Genomic DNA, 16942 nt, shown 5'->3' with positions numbered 1-16942 from the left:
GCGCCCAGGGAGGCTGCGTACCTGTGAGCTGCTCCCGGCGGCCGTGAAGCTGGCGGCTTGTGACGGCGGCGTGTTTCCTCTCCAGAAGGGAGTCTCTGCCTCTTCTACCCCAGTTAGGATTGTCCGTTGTTGCAGGAGTTCCTCTTATCCAGTTTTCAGTTCTGTCTCAGGGGTAATTTTTCCACGAGTAGTTGTAAATTGGCTGTGTCCACGGGAGGAGGTGAGTTCAGAGTCTGCCTACGCCGCCATCTTGACTCCGCCCCCTAAAACATTATTTACAAAAACACGTGGCAGGCTAGATTTGACTCAAGGGCCATAGTTTGTCAAAACCCTGCTAACAAGAATCACAGAACATTGCATTTAATCTACATAGCACCCATCCACAAATATCTTCATGCCCTCCTACTGAATAATAATAATAGCAACATCTACTGAAATCTTACTCAGTACCCTGCTAAGCCTGTCACAGGTGTCAGTTAGAATAATTTTTTATAACAAAACGATGAGGTGGGTGTTGTTATTATTCTCATTTGCCAAATGAGGAACTGAGATATAAAGGGTTACATAACTGCCTTGCTTATAAAGCCAGGAAGTCATAGAGCAGCGATCACCTCATTAAATCCACAGCCTGTCTGTGATAGGCTGGGCCATGCGAAGCTGCAGCTTTAAATCATTAAGCATGATACAAATGGCAGTCAAATTATGAATAATCGCTCTGGCTTTACAGAGGGGGAGACAGAAACACAAGTGGAGTTGCACGGTCTGCACAGCAAGTAGGTTTGGAGTTACTAATAGACCCCCCTCCTCTTGATCCTGCTGCGGTTCATTATCACGCTGTCTTCCAATTAAGTCACTGCCGCCATCAAGTCAAAACAGTGACTTGGAAAATTGTTTCTTTAGGGCATTTCTTTGTCTTCAGTGAACCAGCCTCAAATCCTCACTCCTTCTATGGCTGCTTGATTGTCACCCTCACCTGCTCCTAACCCTGGAGGTAAATTTATTGTTCTGCTGGGACAACGATGAGGATTACATTGCAAGGAGCAGTGATCATTAACCTATTAATCAAGGCTGCCAACACAGACTTACATGTCTTAGCAATAAATTACAAAAACACCTAAGAATTAGCTGCTCAAGAAAAAGTTGAGTTTGATGAGAAGCCAAATTGACAAGCTCTCCCCCACCCCCACATCCAGGTTAATTTTTCACCAGCTATATGTAGGAAGCTATAAAAATATCTCTCAAAGATAACTGCCCATTAGCTGAACATTCAGAACACCTTCAGAGAGCCTCTCCCCACCACTGCTTGATATTTTCCTACAAACTTCCCACTCACTGTAAACCAGAACTGCCTTCAACTTCTGGAAATTAGCTGGCAGCCAAAACTGGAGAGTTCTCACACCAAAAGACAAATAAATTCAGGAATTCTCAGAGAAGCAAGCAAGAGAATTTTAGAATGGACTCCTCTGGCATACTTCCCTGACTCCCTCTGGCTTTTTGTACATAAAATGTTCAGCTGTCATAATTATTATCCTGCTATAATTTATTAAGAATGATAATACAAGTACCATATTTTCTCAGTTCTAACACACATTTTTCTCACATCTCACTTTTCATGTTTCACACTTCTCAAATCAGGATGCATCTTGCCCATTGGTGTTTCATATAATAATATAATAAATATTTAATATAGTACAAGCCAGCTCACTTTTTCCCTGAAAACTCAATGGTACATATTAAATTTATGGCATCTTGAAATCAAGAAAATGTGGTAAGAACATGTATACATAATAGCTAGAATTCCTTCATTGCAATCAACAGATTCCAACTCTGGCTAGATTAAGTTAATAAAGAAATTAGTGAGAGAATGAATTCCCATAGAATTACTGGTGATACCGACCCTCTTAATCTCAAGTTCATGCCCGATGCACAGTAAGCCAAACACCGAGACATCAGTGCTTGGAGTTGGAGAGAAGTTTATTCAAAGTGGCCAAGACAGAAGGTGGGAGCATGGTTCTCCCAAATCCACCTTAACAAGAGAAGAAAGCCGGAGGTTTTATAGAACTAATGGGCTTAGCAGGAGGAGTTTCAGAGAAACAAAGGGGTAATCCATGCTTCTTTCACTCCTGATAAGCCCCTGGGCATTCTGACTTCTGTGCCTCAAGGGCAGCTGGGGGCTGGTTATCTGGTGATCCTTGAAGGCATTCTTTCTTCTGTAAAACAAGCTTATAAATCCTTGTGACCCTTGAGTTACCCCTCAGGTTAAACAGGAAAACAGCAAATTGACAAGATTAACTTCTTTTCATAACAAGCTCAGAAGGTAATCTTATTGAATATTTACAGTAACCCTCAGGTGCCTGGCTTCACTGGGAAGCTTGGAGGTCCCAGCTCAAGAATGGAACAGCAAACTATTTACTGGGTAGAGGAGCTCTTTCCCTGTCTTATGAAGGAGATGCAGGGGAATCAAATGATTAACTTGTGTAAGCTGTCTTTGTTTCTTCTTTCTTTGTCACTTTGCTGAGGATTCAACTCCAGAAGAAAGAGCCCACCCAACTGAGTTAGGTCCTGTGCCTGCCCAGTGGCTGCACTGGCCTGGTGAGGAAGGATCTGGTGGAAGGTACCTGCAATGTCCTCCAGGATACCTATGACTGCCATCATGAGAAGGCAGAGATCCTGAGTCACAGCCCCTCCAAGACTGCACATAATGGGAGAGAGGTGATTTCCCGTGCTACAGTTAAGAAAGAGAAGGGTATGCTGGGTGGGTAAAGTATATCCACAACTTGGAGATTGACATCGCTTTCTTATCTCCTACAGCCTCTGGTCAGATGCTCTCAACAGCCTTGTGAGATAAGAGTGATAAGCATTGTTATCCTCATTTTCCGCCAGAGGAAGTGCAGGCCCAGCTAGGCTAAGTGACCCAGTTTATCAGCTGGTATGTGGCAGAGCAGGACTGCAGCTTGAGGCTTCTGACTCACAGTTTATACCAATTAAATTGCAGACCAATACAACTGGAAGAAAAAAGAAAAACAAAGCTTTCCCATTGTGATCCTTTCCAATGCTATGGGGGGAAAAGTCTTCACCCATATATTTAATCAGCCTGAGAAATAGCCCCCAGTCCTTTATGCCTGTCTTAGGGTCACAAAGGAAAATTGTCTGAGAGGCAGAACCAAATTCGACTTGCTGTGTGATCTTTGATAAGAAATTTAACTCTTCTGGGTCTCAGCTTCTTCAGTTGGGGAATGTGGGGAACACTTTCCTTGACTATCTCCCAGATTTATAGAGGAGACGAGATGTAAGTGAAGCTGGGAACCTGAGAGTTACTGTAAATATTCAATAAGATTACCGTTTGACCTTGTTATGAAAAGAAGTTAATCTTGTCAATTTGCTGTTTTCTTGTTTAACCTGATGGGTAACTCAAGGGTCACAAGGATGTATGAGACTGTATTACAGAAGAAGGAAAATATCTTCAAGGATCACCAGATAAGCAGCCCCCAGCTGCCACTAATGCCCAGAAGTCAGATTGCCCAGGGGCTTATCAGGAGTGAAAGAAACACAGATTATCCCTTTGTTTCTCCAAAACTCCTCGCACATCCCTTAGCTCTATAAAACCTCCTGCTTTCTTCTCTTGTTAAGGCAGATTTGAAACAACTCATGCTCCTACCTTCTTGTTTTGGCCACTTCCAATAAACTTTTCTCTATCTCCAAGCACCAATGTCTCAGTGTTTGGCCTACTGCACATAGAGCACAAGAACTTGAGATCAAGTGGCTCAGTATCATAAGAACATAGGTGTAAGTTCTTCAAAAAGCACTAAAGGCTATTTAGTTGTAAGCCTGAATGACCATTTGCTGGTCTGCTAAGCACAGGGTCATAATTTTGTGGGGGCACAATTTAGATTTTCATTAAACTATTTTTTTTTTCTAAGGCACAGTTTCTTTGGAATTTGACCTACTTTTCTTTTTTTTTGGTGAGGAAGATTGGCCCTAAGCTAACATATGTTGCCAATCTTCCTCTTTTTGCAGAGGAAGATTAGCCCTGAGCTAACATCTGTGCCAATCTTCCTCTATTTTGTACATGGAATGCCACCACAGCATGGCTTGATGAGTGGTGCATAGCTCCGCGCCCAGGATCCGAACCTGTGAACCCTGGGCCACCGAAGCAGAGCACGCGAACTTAACCACTATACAACCCTGCCGGTCCCACCATCCCTTTTTTTCTAAGAACCTAGGATAACACATATGGGCTCATTAGCACAAAAAGAAAGATTTTAATTGACAGCAACCAACTACTTATGCTAAGTGGCGAAATTCAAATCTCTTTTACTATGTGTACCTCTTTTTACAGGCTAAGTTCTACTGAGTATGACACGGACTTGGTATTCATGGGATGTCAAGGATTTGAGGGAATTAATTGATAGTTGATTTCAGATGAGGGTTTCCAGCCTTTTCAAAGAATGCTTTACAATAACTGAACAAGCAAAGAGCATGGTCAATGTGGCTTCAAATCCTTACACAGGCTCTTGCTTGCAATTTGATCTAGAGCCAGTTACTTAAGTGTTCTAGTCTTCATTTCCCCATATATAAATTGGGAATTAAAATACATATTTCATAGGATTATGACAAGACTCAGAGATAATGTATGTAAAATATCTGGCACTTACTAGATACCTAGGATCCCAAGTCAGTCATTATCATCATCATCATCATCATCTCACTATTATTAATATGTGGATGATATCATTTAATCCTTACAATATTAAGCCATACTGTTTTCTACAGATATGGAAACAGACTTAGAGAATTTAAATCACTTGCTGAAGGTCAAACAATTAGTAAATAGTTGACTTGAGATTTGAATGCAGGTCTATCAGAGCACACACCCTTCATACTAAACTGTGCTATCATTATTACTGTTAATATTATTGCATTTTTTATTATCTTCATTATTGGCTCTATCCAAAGACAGTTCAAAGTAAAATTTGGAGAGCACATGCTGTAACAGCTATCTCTCTGAATGGCTATTGGATTAAGAACAGGATATTGGATTAAGAGGAGCTGATTTTAGTTTAGGCCTACCTCTTCCAAGTCATGTGACATTAAATAAGTCTTCCACTGAGCCTTAATTTCCTCATCTGTAAAATGAGTTTAACAATAACCACTCCATGGCATAGCTTCAAAGATCAAATATAGAAATGTGTGTAATAATACTTTGTACCATGTAAAATAGTATATGAGCATATTTATGTTGTGTTAGTTTTACCATCATTACCAGGGGCCAAGTCATAAGTAGGTCCTTGGAAGCTATGTTAAGTTTGTAATAGAGAGCGAGAGAAAATGTCTCTGGCTCCATTAAGGGAAAAACCTACATCAGCTCCACTCCAATGTTAATGGCAAAGAAAAACATCCAATCCAGTGTACCTGCATAAGTAAGATGTGATTCCAAGACCTAGGAGAATATTAAAGAATAACAAGAAACTGCTTAATCAATCTGTCTCCCCAAGATCTGAGAATACAGAAGTAATAATTTAGGATGTAGATGTGATTAGTCCTGTGTAATTTTGTTATTAATACGTTACCTTAAAGTCAACTCCATACAGTGTTCTCATGGCCTCAATATTACCACCAATTTTCTCTTCCCATTAATTATTGTTTTAAACTAGAAAAGATGGATTTCACTCACCAATTCCTGAAACTGTATCTTCCTGTCAATGAAAACATTACCACATAGAATCCTGGAAAATTAAGGGAGATTTATCGGACCTTCATTAGCCAGGATGACAGTCATTTGGCAGGCCCTACAATTCACTGAGCAGTTCTGTGTGAGCACTTCTTTCTTCAGAGCCCATGCTCTGAAGTGGCAGGCAAGTACCCACACCTGCTTGACCTGGTCCCATTATCTTCCTAAGTACACTGATCATAATTGCCCACACTGGCTGACAGAATCCAACAAATAGTTCTAGTAGCAGCTGGCCCCTCACGACAGGCCTCCTGATCCTGAAGTTATTCTGGGGGTCAGTGTGAATACTTATTCTTCTTTCTAATGAAGTACATTGGGGTGTGCATGCTACAGATTGGAGTCATAACTTTTAGTAAAGGGCACAGTCATCTTGTACTATCTGTGATAGAATTCTCTGCAAGAAAGTAGCCCAGTAATGATAACTAATGGAATAACCTATGTATTCCTCATATGGGACATTGGACTGCGATGCACAGGACTACAGTATATAAAACAAGATATCATCATGCATATTAGATGAAATGCCTAGTAAACTAATAAGGCTGTAATTTACAGGAACTGAATAATGTTCTTCTGAAAATTGAGAAAGACTATGCTCTGGATCCCTCCACATAGGACCAGGTGGACAGAGAAGTAGAGTCAGATGATAAGCTACATGAGGCTAAGGCTATGTCTGTGTTGTTCAAAATTCCATCTCAAGTGCTGAGTACAATGCCTTTCATATTGCAGGCACTTTATAAACACTGCTGAATGAATGAATTAGTGAATGAATGAAACCAATAAAGGCAAGCTAGCCAGCCAGATTCAGAGACCAACATTTGCAGTGATCTTCTAACAGTTCTTGAGAAAGAAACTCTTCTCCAATTGCTTTATTGCTTTAGTGTTTTACTCAAGTATAAACTATGTAAGGACATTACCAGGGCCCAAAAAGTACTGTGGGCACAATAAGATTTCCACTTGGCTTATGAAACTGACAAAAGTAGTACCTAAGCATCCACTGTGATCTGAGCTTCTGTTCGTCCTCCTCTCCAAATCGCAACTTCAGGCGGCTATGCCTACATTGCAACAGCTCATTCTCACATCCAGTTCTTGCTACACGGATCCACTGCACCAACTTTTTTTGCAAGGCAACACAAATTTTAAAATAAACTTCAAAACTCCAAACCCAACTTAACATAAAAAAAGTTTTGACTGAGATGTTTTAAGAATTTAGATGAAATATATAAGAACAGAGTTTAGGAGCAAGTCTTTTTTTTTGTTTGAAAAAAGTAATATTAGCCCAACTTTCTCAGCTTAAGTTAATATTAGTCAGCTAATCCCTCATTAGACAGAATTCAGACTCTATAATTAAATTTAATAAACTGACATCATGATCTATAGTGTTTACCCATGATTAATTAATAATATTCTGCTCACACATTAATATGTGAATAATATTTAGAAAGTATTTCTTCTGTGTGAAATGTTTATGATCACTAAAAATAATTATTTGCTATCAGGTAGACTAGAGCAGATAAATAATATTCAAATGCTGATGATCTCAGTCAAAGCCAATCCATGCCTTCATTATATCCTGGAAGGCTTATGGAGTTTTTTTCCCAAGCAACCAGGCAATTCCAAAACTTTAGTGTGCATGTGAGAGCTCTTTAACCAAGAAAGCGGGTTAAAATGCAAATTCTAGGTCTCCACCCAAAAGACTCCAATTTAGTATCTTTGAGCAAAAGGAGCCCAGGAATTTTCATTTCAAATAATCATCCCAATTGATGCACTGATGCACTCAGTAAGGTCTAGATGTGGATTTATTCTTGAGCTGCCCATTTATTCTAGTCATAATTTTGGGAGACAATCAGTTCTAAAGTGTTCCAAAATTATAGTCAGAAAATTATGGAGAAAATTAATACGGGACGTGTGCAAAGTGGGGTAGAAAAAGAGGAGTTTGGGAGAATTAATTGCTCTTTCTCAAAGAGCATAAGACTTACATAATTTAAAAAGGAATGAAGCACTTTTCAGAGAGATCTTGCTTCTATTTTTATTTCTAAAATCTTAGTTTTACTTAGAGTTGAGCAGGAGTATTCTGCCCACCAAAAGATCACAGAGAAATGAGAGAGAAATTCAAATATATAATTGGTATAATATAATATATAAAGCAGAACACAGTGCCTGAAAAAGAGTATATTTGCAATAAATATTTGTTGAATAAAATGAACAAATGCCTTAATTAATGAATAATTATAGTACTTCATAGCAAGAAATATATTTTTACAGATATTAAAATTTTCTATTTAACAAAGTTTTCCTATAACATAATTCTGAGATCTAGTCTGTAAAACTATGTTAAGGTTGACAATAGTGCTATTGTAAGTTTTTAGACAATAATTTTTTCATTGCAAGTGGCAGTTCAAAGAGGCTTTAGCAAAAAAAAAAAAAAACCAACATAGAGATTTATAAAAGTGGGGAGACCAAGAGTGGATCTTTTGACTTCAGGTACAACTGGACCCAGAGACACAAAAGCATCTCTGGGTTTTTTTGTTTTTTTCCCAAAACTCTAGCCCTTTCATCTCTTCACTCTGAATTTCTCTGTGTTTGCTCCATTTTCAAACAAGCTATCTCCTCATGATGACATGAAACCTGCCATTAGCTCCAATTCCACATCCTATCCTACCAGTAATTTTACCAGTAGAAAGAAAAGAGAGTACTTCTATTCCAATAGCCCAAGAAAAATTCTCCTCAAATGAGCTCTGATTGTACCTAATTAACATGACTTAGGCCCCACATCCATTATTGCACACAGCCATCCAATCACTGTGGCCAAGGACACGAGGTTAGGCCTGAGATACACATTTACCCCTGGACCTAGAGCACAGCTAGCCACACCTGAACAACATGGACCGAGAATGGAGTAACGGTAGTTCTCAAAGAAAGATTAAGGTGCTATTACCAGCAGGTAAAATTTACTACACAAAAGTCTGCTATAGATACTGTCAAACCGAAGCCCTACTGAATAAACCAAGTGAAATGATCTTTAAAAAAAATTCATGTGAGAGCAAGTGTATTCACTATGGCATTCCTGGGTCAGAGGCACGTATAAATACCTCTGTAGTTACCAAAGAAGACAATGGTGACAAGTAAATTTGAGATGTTAAGATAAGAACATTCAGTTTGGGACACTTCTTTGCAGTCCTATATTGAAATAAGATAGAGGTTCATAGAATTTTAGGGCTAGAAGGACCTTAAAGACCAATTGGTCTAATTAACTGGGTTGCAGATGAAGAAATAAAACATTTCAGGATTTGGCTCCTTTCTACGTGTGCGTTTCCTTCTCTCACCATTTAATACCTTCTTTTCCTGTCTAGCCCTCTATTGTCCAATGTGGTAGCCATGTGGCTATTGAGCACTTCAAATACAGCTAGTTCAAACTGAGATGCGCTCTAAGTATAGAATACACAGAGAACTTCACAGACTTAGTATGTAAAAATTATGTAAAACGTTTCATTAATAGTTTTATATTGATTACACATTGAAATAATAATATCTGGGATGTATCGGGCTAAATAAAATATATTATTAAAAATTAATGCCACCTATTTTTCTTATCTTAAACTTGTTTTTCTTACTTTTTTAACTTTAAAATTACATATGTCATATTTATGGATATGACTTACATTTGTGGCTCATGTTAGGTCTTTATGGGTCAGCACCGTTCTATCTACACTGTTTTTCAGTGACTAGAACATGCCACACTGCTTCTAATTTTCTGGCCATTTCACATATTGCTACCACCACCTGGAACACTCCTACCTCCTGTGCATCCTCAGAGCCCAGCATAAGTCATCCTGTCAGGAAGACCTTACTTGACCTTTCAGTTCCCTCGTACATGTTCTCACAGCTCCCTGTCATCACGTTCCTCACATCATGTTGTTACCACTTGCTTCATTGTCTACCTCCTAAGTCCCCTGAGTTTAGGCGCCATGTTGTTCTTGTTCACCACTGTGTCCTGAGCACTGTGCCTGGCACATATTTATTGGACTAATTTTAATAATTGAAGCTAAGTTTCTCCCTCATCGTTCCCCAGAAACTCCAGTGTCCTCTTGCCTTCTAGGAATAGGAAGTGTATACTGTATTCAAATTTCTGCTTGTCAACACAGCAAAGGAAACCATCAACAAGATGAAAAGGCAACCTACTGAATGGGAGACAATAATTGCAAATCATGTATCTGATAAAGGGCTAATATCCAAAATATCCAAAAAACTCATACAACTGAATAGCAAAAAAAAAAAAAAATTCATTTTAAAAATAAGCAGAAGATCTGAATAGACATTTTTCCAAAGAAGACATACAGATGGCCAGCAGGTACATGAACAGATGCTCAACATCATCAGTCATTAGGGAAATGAAAATCAAAACCACAATGAGATATCACCTCATACCTGTTAGAATGGCGATTATCGAAAAGATAAGAAATAACTAGTGTCGTGAGGATGTGGAGAAAAGGGAACCCTTGGGCACTGTTAGTGGGAATGTAAATTGGTGCAACTACTATAGAAAATAGTATGGTAGTGCCTAAAATATTAAAAATAGAACTACCATATGATCTAGCAATGCCACTTCTGGGTATATATCCAAAGAAAACGAAAACACTAATTCAAAAAGATATATGCACCCCCATGTTCACTGAAGCATTATTTACAATAGCCAAGATATGGGGGAAAAAACCTAAGTTTCCATCTATAGATGAATGAATAGAGAAATTTTATATATATAACGGAATATTATTCAGTCGTAAAAAGGAATGAAATCTTGCCATTTGCAACAACATGGATGGACCTCGAGGGCACTATGCTGACTGAAATAAGTCAGACAGAGAAAGACAAATACCATACCACCTCTCTTATATGTAGAATCCAAAAAAGAATAAAAAAAAAAAGCTCACAGATACAGGAACAGATTGGTGGTTGCAAGAGGTAGGGCGTAAGGGGTGGGAGAAATGGGTGAACTGTTTTTTTGTGGTTTTTTTTTTTAGTTTACATAAATTATTTAGCTTAAATAAATATTTTAATAAACTAAGTAAATTTAGTTTAAAAATTTTTTTTTTAATTTCTGGTTTTCAAATGTTCTAGAACTTATGATCCTTTTCTCCACATCTAAATGGCAAGAGTGATTCGTTTGCACTTTTTTCCTTATAGGTGACACAGTGGAGGGGTTTGGTCCCCAGAGAATTAAAAGAGGATCCTCCAAGGCAACCACGGTAGCATGTTGCATAGCTAATGGATATCTGCAATCAAAGGCGTGCAATCTAAGCATCAAGACAAACAGCTTTCACAACATTTAAAACACACTATATTTACTTTCCAGCTTTTTAATTATAAAATCAATGGAGTGTTAATGATTTAAGCATTAGCGTACTCACTGGGAATTCCAAATCTCCTCTTTTTGAGGCATAAATCTATAAGTTGCTCAATTTATCCAATTTGTCAGAACAATTTCCATTAGAAAATATGAATATTTAATGAAAAGAAAACTGGCACAAGCCATTTCTCTTAAGCATCTAACGACTTACTGGAAGAAATGAAAATTGTTAGTGAATTATCTCATTTCTATTTCCATCATATAATGATCATCTGCAGATGTCTTTGAATGTTGTCCCTTGCTTTGTTTTGGAGTTAGGTTTTTGTTGTGATGTGTTTATTCAGTTGTGGGGTTTTACTTTTTTATTGGGCAATAAAGGGACATCAGTGATATATGGCGTATTTCCTTAATCATGAAACATAGCAAAAGTACTTTTAATGTTTTCTCAAATCCTTGTTGTGCTGTTTGTTCCCACCAGACCCCATTGTAAATAAAATAATTAGCTATGTGTGTGTGAATATAAAAGATTAATTTAAATATCATTGTGTGTGTTGCATTTTGCAGCTTAAAAAGTGCCTTCACATATTTTATCTCATTGATACTCAATGGAAGTTATCATTATTCCCAGTTTACAAATGAATCAACAGAGGATTGGAGAGGTAACATGTTTGCCCAAGTGCCAGAACCAAGACTCAACTAACACTTTAAGTTCCGTCTCTTTCCTCTACCCAAAACCTTCCCGATATCTCGTACACTTTAAAAAAGAGTGGCTTTCACAAAATCTCTAATTTCAACTCGATTTTATTATCTGCCTCTTTCTTGTTCAACTCAGAGTGCTTGGCACATAGTAAGTACTCATTAAGTGTTAGCTATATTATTCTTTCTTTTGAAGTGAGGTTACTGAATAGAAATGGCAATTTTTTTTCAAGTTAGATTCTATTTCACTGTATTGCTAATTGTTCTCAATTTAAGGCATGTAACTAGACTTCTTGTTTCATGGCTCCAAATTTATATAATCTGCCTCTCTACGATTCTACGATCCTCTAAGGCAGAGGGCAAATTCTCTGAGTGATGGCAATAGCAGAGGTCTCATATAATTGTCACAACTTAAAGCCTTAATTGTCTCACTAGAGCTTCTGTAGTGGTGCCAATTAGTACAGACTCCTCTTTCTGGGCCAGTTGGAGGGTAAATTTTATGCCCTTTGGTTTCAAGTAAGGTTTGTTTATTTGGGCTGTTTTCACTAGCTTTTTTCCATCTTTCTAATTTTCTTCATTTTTAATTTTCAACTCCTCTCTTTCCACAAAAGAGGGCTTAAAACTCACTTTCACAATTCTCTAAGAACTTCCTCGACCTCCAATCCTTGATAATGTACTCAGCATTGGACACCAGAGGCTCTGAAACAAACATTTTTAGTGTACTGAAAAGACCACCTAAATATTTTTCTTTTTGCCTGCAAATATTATGTGTTTTTGCTCATGTAAATCAAGTGGATTCTAATAATGCTACTCTAATCAGAGAATTTGATCTTCTGGCCCAGGTGTACATGAACCCTACAGTCAGTCTGGTTTGACCAAAAAGAACAAATTTCTCTGCGTGGAAGGAAAGGAGAGAAATCATAGACAAAATTAAGGAAGATCAAGTGCAAGTACATGGTCTTAAGGGACCAGAAAGCTTATATTTGGTTTTGGAAACTTCTCATTCCTTCAATAAATGTTAGAGTGTCTAATGTGTGCACAATACTGCCTAGAAAGTTTTCACAATCCTAAGTTGTATCGCATAGTGTTTTAGAAATTGAACTTTGTATTGGTTAGTCTGTTATAGCTATTAATAACTAGCTATAATTAGCTAGTTTATCATGAATATTAGTTTGTTGCAGCTAATTTGTTATAGCTACTATTAGCTAGTTTGTAAAAGCTACTATTAGTTTGTTATAACTAGCTTGTTACAGTTAAACTGTAGAAGTCTGTTATTGCTGTAACAAACTCCAACACTGCATTGGCTGTTCATAACAGAAGTTTATTTCTGGCTCACTAAAATCCAAAATCAGTGTTTCTAATCTGCAGGCATTTCTCTTGCACATGGAGATTCAGAAGCCTCTGCTATAAGCTTTGAAGTCAAATAAACCTTGGTTTCAATCACAGCTCTGCAACTGACTATGTGATCAGGGACAAGCAACAAACTCTCCGAGTTTCTCCATGTGTAAGATGAGGATTATAATATCACCATATGGTTGGTCGTGAGGGTAAGTGATATAATAATAACAATAAACTGCCAACATTTTCAAGTGCCGGGTAACATCCCAGCTTTGTCCACATTATCTCACACTTTTCACAATCCACCTATAAAGTAGGGACTATTGGGGCCGGCCTGGTGGTGCAAGCGGTTAAGTGCGCGCGCTCCGCTGCGGCAGCCCAGGGTTCGCTGGTTCGGGTCCCGGGTGCGCACCGACGCACTGCTTGGCGAGCCATGCTGTGGCGGCGTCCCATATAAAAGTGGAGGAAGATGGGCACAGATGTTAGCCCAGGGCCGTCTTCCTCAGCAAAAAAAGAGGAGGATTGGCGGATGTTAGCACAGGGCTGATCTCCTCACAAAAAAAAAAAAAAAAAAAAATCACAAAAAGGGGCCGGCCCGGTGGCGCAAGCGGTTAAGTGCGCGCGTTCCGCTGCGGCGGCCCGGGGTTCGCTGGTTCGGATCCCGGGCGCGCACCGACGCGCTGCTTGGCAAGCCATGCTGTGGCGGCGTCCCATATAAAGTGGAGGAAGATGGGCACAGATGTTAGCCCAGGGCCGTCTTCCTCAGCAAAAAAAAAAAAAAAAAAAGAGGAGGATTGGCAGATGTTAGCACAGGGCTGATCTCCTCACAAAAAAAAAAAAAAAAAAAGTAGGGACTATTATTATCATCTCTATTTTACAGACTGAGGTTGTAGTAGATGAAGTACAAAAATAATTGATGAACTACAACAACTTTTCACGCCCTCTTGTATCCACACCCTGTACAATGTGATTTTGTAGTAATTCTCATCAAAAGATGGAATCCCTCTCCCATGAATCTGGTTGGACCTTGTGACTTGCTTCAGCTAATAGAATGTGACAAAAGTGACACAATCAATTCTGAGCCTAGACTGCTGGCTGTTTTGGATACCCACACCACTATGTGAACAAGTCTGGGCTTGCCTGGTGGAGGATGAGAGATCATGTGTAGAAGAGCTGTTTCAGGTGAGGCTATGCAAGACTAACCCATCCTCCCAGCTGGCTCACCACAGACATATGAGCTAGCCAAAATGGCCCATGCTCCCAGCTGGCTCACCACAGACACGTGAGCTAGCCAAAATGGCCCAGACCAGAAGAACCACCCAATCAACCCACAGACTCACGAGCTTAATAAATTTTGTTTTAATCTGCTTTGGTATGGTCTGTTACACAGCATTATTTGTAGTAGTAAATAACTGAGACAGAAGTTCCAAGAGGTTGCATTACCACCTTAAGGCCACACATCTAGCAAGATACAGAGCCAGGAGTGGAACCATAATCTATGGAATCTAAAACATATGTCCTTACCTACTGTAATATGCTAAGATAATTATCTTGTCAAATTGGCTTAAATGCTTAACAAATAAACCCATTAATACTAGGCTCTATTATTAAACTCTACAATCCAGAGCAAATTAGTGTTTGCCTTGATGTCAGTTGCTCACAACTGCTTCTCCAAAACTAGTGCTGTGCCTGACGTGTAATATGTCTTCAGTAAATATTTATTGAATGAATTACTGCAGGTTGGCTACTCAGATAAATCAGCAATGAAGCTCACCCTTGAGGAGCTGAGAGTCTAAAAGGGCAGAGCAAACACAGATATAACTAATGGGAATGTAAGATGGAAAGGGTTAAGTGCCACAGGCAGGGAATCAGTAGAGCATTCTAGGAATTCAAAGGTGGGAGAAATTACGTACTGCAAGGGAGATAGTAAAATATTTCACTGAGATGACGATGTTAGATTTTATCTTTAGTGCACGGACTTTGAACCCATGAAGATTATGAGCATGGGGCATTCTAAGCATGAAGACATCAAGAACAACCCATGGACGTAAGAAACAATGATACGAACACAAGAAAATAGTGTTGATTTCCACTGGGTGAAACATACATTCAGTCTACTTCCTAAATCAAAGGCTTCATGCAATCAATCCCCCAGCCTAACACCTAGACTCTGACTTGATTGGCTCAGGTTCAAACGCCTATCATTTAATTCATCTCTTCCTATTCACTCATCAGTTCTTACTTTTATTCATTTATTCATTCTTTCAACAAACATTATTTACCTAAGAACACAGCTAGGTACCATTCCCAAAGATTAGAAGGGAGAATGCATTTCATCCACTTATTTTAAAACAGAGTATAAGATTTTGAAAGGCAAGGACCACTTATTTACTCCTCTCTTTCAGTCCGCAAAGCACCTGTCACAGAACAGTGCTCAAATGCAAGCTGAACACAGAAATATACAAAAATGCCAACTGGTTTTAAATTACCTTAAAAGTTGCTTAAGAGAAAACTGGCCCTTTTTTCCAAAAGGTGCTCATTAATGTTCATTATCGGTTACTTCTATAAAGCTCAATTGTATTTCTCATTAAATAAATCTATATATTAATGCGGATATTTAATATTCACTCACTATGCTGGGCATCAGGCTTAAGAAGTTGTCTAAGGGGGCCGGCCCAGTGGCGGGGTGGTTAAGTTCGCGGGCTCTGCTTCGGTGGCCCAGGGTTCACAGGTTCAGATCCCAGGCATAGACCTACATACTGCTCATCAAGCCATACCGTGGCGAAGTCCCACATACAAAATAGAGGAAGATGGGCACAGATGTTAGCTCAGGGCCAATCTTCCTCAGCAAAAAAAAAAAAAAAGTTGTCTAAGATATTATCTTTATCTTCAAGGAGCATAGAGAGGTAGGTGTCAGGGACTGTTCTAGTGTCTGAGGGTCCAACAGTGAATGAGACAGAGAAGGTCCTTGTTCTCATAGAGCTTCCAGACTAGAAGAAGGATATGTACAATAAAGAAAAATACAATTACAAAAACTTTAAAGATAATTCCAAAAAGTGATAATGCTACAAGACGATGAAACAACACAATATGACAGAAATCTATTGAGTCTAACTTCTTTAACTAGGGGCTCAGGATAGACTTTTTGAAGAATTGACACTTAAGCTGAGAAAAGATTGACAAAAAGGGCTCCACCATGGGACAATCTGAGGACGGAGTGTTCTAGGCAGGGCGAGTGGCATGTACAAAGGCCTTCAGTCTGGAATAAATGTGGCTATCACATATATAGCCATATAATAGAAACTATTTTAAGGGAGGTAAGTACTTTAAAAGAACTTTAGAAAAAGATATTGGCATACTAACCAATCAGTGATTAAAGTTCAAAGCTAGACACAGACTCCATCGAGACAAGGTCACTTAAAGCCCTTTCAGAGTGAGCATACGTGTGTAGAGTGTGAGATTGCCTGCTCTGTTAACCACAAATTATCCTTGGCTGTCAACCACGAATTGGAGGCCGCCCCTAATTGGCTTGGCTTCCTCTCTTGCTACCTGTCATGCTGTCCAGTTCTTGGCACCCCTGGATGCCTGCGCTAAAATGGCGATCTTCACAACCACAATCCACCTACCACAAGTCTGTCCCTGACCAGAGACTCCTAGGCACCTCAGAGCCATCAGCCAGCACACTTTTATCCATGAACATAAGGTGTGTGCTCATCCTCCTGCCAAATCAGGTTGTTTGTGGTTATCACCCCAGGAAACAATTTACTGATCAAGACAAATGAAAAGAACTTCATTTAGGAGTTCTGTATTAAATGCCTACTGAGATCTTA

The sequence above is a fragment of the Ceratotherium simum genome, chromosome 4 (genome assembly GCF_057802395.1).
Source record: "Ceratotherium simum simum isolate JZ-2026a chromosome 4, ASM5780239v1, whole genome shotgun sequence".
NCBI lineage: Eukaryota > Metazoa > Chordata > Mammalia > Perissodactyla > Rhinocerotidae > Ceratotherium > Ceratotherium simum.
This window is presented reverse-complemented; position numbering follows the sequence as displayed.